The sequence below is a fragment of the Crocodylus porosus genome, unplaced genomic scaffold (assembly GCF_001723895.1).
Source record: "Crocodylus porosus isolate Cpor-Errol unplaced genomic scaffold, CroPor_comp1, whole genome shotgun sequence".
Classification (NCBI taxonomy): Eukaryota; Metazoa; Chordata; order Crocodylia; family Crocodylidae; genus Crocodylus; species Crocodylus porosus.
In genome coordinates, this window is record NW_017728948.1 from 51,964,128 (window position 1) to 51,970,061 (window position 5,934).

Here is a 5,934-nt window from a genome sequence, read left to right on the forward strand (position 1 = left end):
GGGCACCACGATGAGTAACTGCCATCAATTACAACCCTCTGGGTCCGACCACGGAGCCAATTTCCCAGCCAGCAGATCGTGGTGGAGCCAAGGCCACAACTGGCCAGTTTGGCCAAGAGGTGATCATGGGATACCAGATCAAAAGCTTTCCACAGTAAGGCAAACCCTCCATGGACTTCAGTGATGCAGGATGGAATTCTGTGATGTAACAGGGGACCATTTCCAGTATCTGTTCCGAGGGCCAAAAGGGAATGGAGCAACACTCACCTGCAGCAAACACATCCCACTACTCCTGTGACTAATGACAGCAACACCAGAGATTCCAACAGCATGGAGGTCTGCCACTGGAGCCATTGCTGACTGGTCCCTGACCTGGAACAACCTGTTGAAAAGACAACCACCAGTGAATGCTTAACCCCCAGAGAGGGAACACAGGAGCAGCTGGAGCAAGTTGCTGTGGATCCCCATAGGGGTGTGGAGAATTTTGAGCTAAAATGCAAGATGCCAGCTGAGTGAGAGAGGCTATCGCACACCCCAACAAGCTCACAGTCATGGTGAGTTATCCAGGGATGGAGAACCCTGGGGTGGTGAATTAGCTGCAAGTAGAGTTTAAGCAGAAAATGCCTATGTAAATAAGGACTGGCATGTGTAGTGCACCAAAGGGAAGAAACTAGAGGTTCTTCCACTTTCCCTTTCATGTTAGACTGAGGAGGACCCACTCTTCCAAAGTGGAACTGTTACAAGGTGGGGAAGGCTCTATAAGCTTGGGACAAGCATACAAAAACAGGAGGCCATTATGAGGTGTTCCATTTCCACTGAGAAGGTGGGGAGGGAGAAAGAACCCCACCTAGAGGAATTATGGACCATCAGTGAGTGAGAGAAAGTGAAAAGTGAGGGCCAGCCCACTGAGAAAACAAGCAGGGCAGCTGTCCTCACACCTGAAGAGGAAAGAATTGATGATCAGAGCAACACCATTTGGACACAGGTTGAGTCTGGCCAGGGTGTAGGGGAGGCAGTGCCCTGTGGTGGAGACTGGAGTACCAACCATCTGCCATCACACTAGCCATTGCCAGTCCCTTTCTATGTTTTTTTTCTCCCAACAAGGTGTGCCAGGTGAGTGAGTGAGGGAGACAGCAATTAGAGCGGTAGGCTTCATGAATGCACTCGCCCATATGTGATAAAGGACATTGCATCTACAAAACAGTTTGCACAGAAGTCTTTGCAACACATACACTGCCTACGGAATAATTAATAGCAATGCGTGTGGGGCAATTAAAATGAGCATCTGTTTTCTGTCAATTCCTGGATTTATTGTGTGGGAACAAATTCTCACCTATAACTTACACAAAATATAATTTATGAATAAAACTTTGGACACAATCATTTAAGATTTAGTCTAAAATAAGATGTAGGCAGGTTATCCAGGACCTGTACTGAGTCACAGCACGCCTTTGAGCCCTCTGGATGAAAAAAAGATGAGACAGTTCTTTCCCATCTAGTTGCTAATAAAAGCATAGACTCTTATTTATACTTAGAAGTGAATATGTAAACCTAATGTAGTTGCTTTTCTGCCATTTGTTGCTAAGCTGAGTCATAGGGCTGTTCCAGGAACAAAACAAGTAGTAACATTGCAGTCAGATACTTTCTTACACTTTCTAAAGGAATTTAGAACACTTACTTTAATAGTTAGAAGTACTGCACAATATATTGAATCTAGTATAGATGACAGTATGACCAGTAGAACTGACTGGGCTTTTACAAGGAAAAAGTTGCCATAAAAAAAATGAAGTAAAAGCAAAACATTTTGTAGAAGTATGTGATTTTTTAATAAAATTGCATTTAAAAGAAACAAAAAGGCCTCTTTTGACATTTTGAGAATAGAACTTCTTTTCCTTCTATTTTGAAAAAAGATCTTCTTATTTACAGATGTGATGTGATATGATTTGATGTGCTGTTATAATATAACAGAGTACCTAAACACTAAAATAATATTATTAATATGAGTGGTGGTGGGGATGATGATGAAATAAAAAAGGAAACTCCATATAAAATGTGCCAGTTGATCAAGACAAATTTTGATTGGAATTTTATGTTGCAGAAAGCTTCAAAATTTCAAACAGTGAAAATTCTGATAATATGGAAAATGTAATTGCTACTCAGCAGTAATTATAAGCTTAAAAACAAAGCTAAAAGAAATTTTATTATGAGTTTTGTAATGATTTTAAAGGACTTTTTAATATATGCATAGCAGGATAATTATCTCACTGTAAAACAGGTCTTTCATTGTTCCTAGGTGAGGCAGCTAGGTGAGATCAACATTAAATCCTCATCACCCGTAGTTGAGGTAACCATGATTATCTTACTGTATGCATTATATGTCCCTGATACCCAAGAAGAATTTTTCCAACTATTTGAGTTGGTTTAATAAAGGATATTGGATTTGCCCAAAGAACCTTGTCTCCTTATATGTCCCTAATATATTTTTATAGTGGAACAATTAATGTGTATTATTTATTATACAATATAAACACACTTTATTGTAACTGAAGACATAGTCTTTAGCTAAAAAAGGTAGTGTGCTGTTTCATGACAGGTCTGTCAAGAGCTTGAAAACTGGAAGGCCTTGTCTCAACTAGCTTTTAAGGTGTGGTACTAACACTTGATCTAAGCTGATGATAGGCCAAGAAGAACTAAAATAGGTTCTGGACCAGATCTTGTCCTTCCAACTACATCGCTAAGCCTATGCAGCTGCTTAATGAAAAAGTAGAGCTCACTTCATGAGACTGATATGGTTCTGCCTAGGAAGAAATACAGCTCTCTCATCCTTTCAATTAGCAGCCTTGTGAACTTGTGTAGCATGTATACATAACACTGACTCTGCAATACTCCTCCCAGAAAATTAATTTATTGGATAGCACTGTCCATGTCAACTTGCAATGGCCATGTCCCTACCACATTGTATCAGAAACTAGCCAACTGCTGCCTCCACGCCAGCAGCTCTCATTGACTTTGTGGCATAGTAAGGGGACCATTCCCTTAGGATGGCTCTGTTCCTAGTGCCCAGTAACATTTATATGCATGTAGGTTATTCTTTTGGAACTTCTGTCTTTCACAGGACACCCGATCAGGCAAACTGGTACTTACCTACAGATGCAAGTGTAGCCCAGGTGTACTCGGGTATATACCAAGCGGCTCAGCAAAGGCCTCCAGGGATGTCTGAGGGCAAAAAAGGAGGCGTACAAACAGTGGAAGTAAGGGTCTATCACCAAGGAGGATTGTACCTCTGTTGCTCAGGACTGCAGGGAGGCAGTTAGGAAGGCTAAGTCATTGATGGAGCTAGGGCTAGCGACCAGAATTAAGGATAATAAAAAGTCCTTTTTCAAATACATAGGGAGTAAGAAGAAGACACTGGGTAACGTGGGGCCCCTACAGGATAGGCTTGGCAATCTGATGATTGCGGCAAATGAACAAGCTGACATCTTTAACGAATTCTTTGCCTTCATATTCCTGCACAGAGACCAAGACTTTTCCCCCACTAGAATTGCAGACATACCCAGGGGCGGCCTAGGGTCAGGTATGACCTAGTTAGGGAACTCTTGGAGGGGCTGGATGTATTTAAATCAGTAGGTCCAGATGCTCTTCACCCGAGGGTGCTGAGGAAATTGGCAGGGACTATAGGGGGGCCCCTGGCATGGCTCTATGAGCACTTGTGGGGCACTGGCCAGGTACCAGATGATTGGAAAAGGGCCAATGTGGTCCCCATTTACAAAAAGGGGAGAAAGGAGGACCCTGGAAATTATAGGCCAGTTGGTCTTACCTTGGTCCTTGGGAAGACCTTTGAGAAAATTATCAAGGAGCACATCTGCAAGGGCCCAGCAGGGGAGGTAATGCTCAGGGGCAACCAACATGGGTGCATTGAGGGCAGATCCTGCCTGACTAACCTGGTTTCCTTTTATGATCAAGTCACAAAGTCCTTGGACAAAGGTGTCATCAAAGGAAGCTGTCATCTTCCTGGACTTTAAGAAGGCCTTTGACACGATTTCCCACCACATTCTTTTAAAAAAATTAGGTGACTGTGGCACTGATGCCTACACAGTCAGAAGGGTGGCAGTGGCTAGATGGTTGCACCCAAAGAGTAGTGGTGGACAGGTCATTTTCGACCTGCAAGCATGCAGGCAGTGGAGTCCCCCAGGGCTTGGTCCTGGGGTCTGTACTGTTCAACATCTTTATCAGTGATCTGGATGTGGGTGTGGAATGCACGCTGTTCAAAGTCGCTGACAACACCAAGTTGTGGGGAGAGGTAGGCACGCTGGAGGGGAGGGACAGAATCCAGCTAGTTCTAGACAGGTTACAGAGGTGGGTGGATGAGAATAGGATAGAATTCAATGCAGACAAGTGCAAGGTGTTGAATCTAGGGAGAAGGAACCAGCAACACACCTATAGGATGGGGAATACCCTTCTTGTCAACATGGTGGCAGAAAGGGATCTTGGAGTCATTGTTGACTCCAGGATGAACATGAGCCACCAATGCAAGGAAGCAGTCAGTAAGGCTAACTGCATCTTGTCTTGCATCTACAGATGCATCACAAGCAGATCCAGGGACGTGATCCTTCCCCTATATGCAGCATTGGTCAGGCCACAGCTGGAGTACTGCATGCAGTTCTGGGCACCGCACTTCAAGAGGGATGTGGACAGCATCAAGAGGGTCCAGAGGAGGGCCACTCATATAGTCAAGGAGCAGTGGGACTGGCCCTATGAGGAGAGGCTAAAGGGCCTGAACCTATTCAGCCTCCACAAGAGAAGGCTGAGAGGGGATCTGGTGGCCATTTACAAACTCACCAGGGGGAACTTTGTTCCCCCGGGCACCACCCAGGGTTACTAGGAGTAACAGCCACAAATTGTTAGAGAGAAGGTTCAGGCTGGACATCAGGAGACATTACTTTACAGTCAGAGATGCCAGGCTCTGGAATGGGCTCCCAAGTGAGGTGGTACTCTCTCTCACCTTGGGAGTCTTCAAGAGGAGGCTAGACAGATACTTGACTGGGGTGATATGACCGTGACACCCGTTCCTGCCTGGGGCAGAGGGTCAGACCTGATGGTCTGTTTAGGTCCTTTCTGACCCTAAGCACTATGAAACTATTCTCCTTCTCCAGCTGAAGGGAATTGCTAGCTGGCAGGTATGCTGTGGGGGACCTGCAGACCACTCAGTTTCCCTCCATCCCTATAGAACCAGGCCAGGACAGTCAGGAAACTTAAGTACAAGTGACCTTCACTATTTGCAGGGGATACATTTGGGATACATTCCCGTGATCCCCACGAATGGCGAAATCCGTGAATAGGCCGCTGCGTTCTTAATCCCAAGGGGAAACCCCAAATGCCCTTAACTAACCAGTGGGGATTTCCCCTTCCCCTGTGGGAATCTTTTTTCCCTGCAACTCACAGCTCCCAGGCCTGGAGGGTGCCCCTCGTCGTCTGTGCCAAGCTGCTGTCTTGCCTGCAGTGGGCTTCGGGGGGTTGTCCCCTGGAACAGCCCTGCTATGCAGGGCTTCTGGGGTCTCTGGCTTGGCCCTGTCTGCTGGCTGAGTCACTGAAGCACTGTCTAGCTCCCTAGACTCAACCTTTTGCTATGGATTGGAGGCCTGGGCTGCCTTGTGCAGCACTAGGCTTGGTCCATTCCTAGACCCTCTGTGCAGTGCCTCCTGCACTGACCTCCCAGCCTGGTGCCGGAGGGTGGGGACCTGAACTGCCCAAGTGGCTCCAAAGATCCAGCTCCGTGCACTGGCCTGTGCACTGTGTCTCTGGCTGCATGCCACAGGTTGTAGACCCGAGCCGCCTTATGCAGCTCCCAGGGTCTGGACACCATGCGCTGTGGAATCCTGGGACATCATTCTCCTGCTGTACTTGGCCTTGGTGAGGCTGCAGCTGGAGTACTGC

General features: G+C 46.3%; 1 protein-coding gene across 4 annotated transcripts in view; it reads right to left on the bottom strand.

Annotated features, from left to right (window-relative positions):
* Window positions 1–5,934, bottom strand: part of OCIAD2 (OCIA domain containing 2) — a 32,114-nt gene that overhangs the window by 25,432 nt on the left and 748 nt on the right. The window lies entirely within an intron of this gene.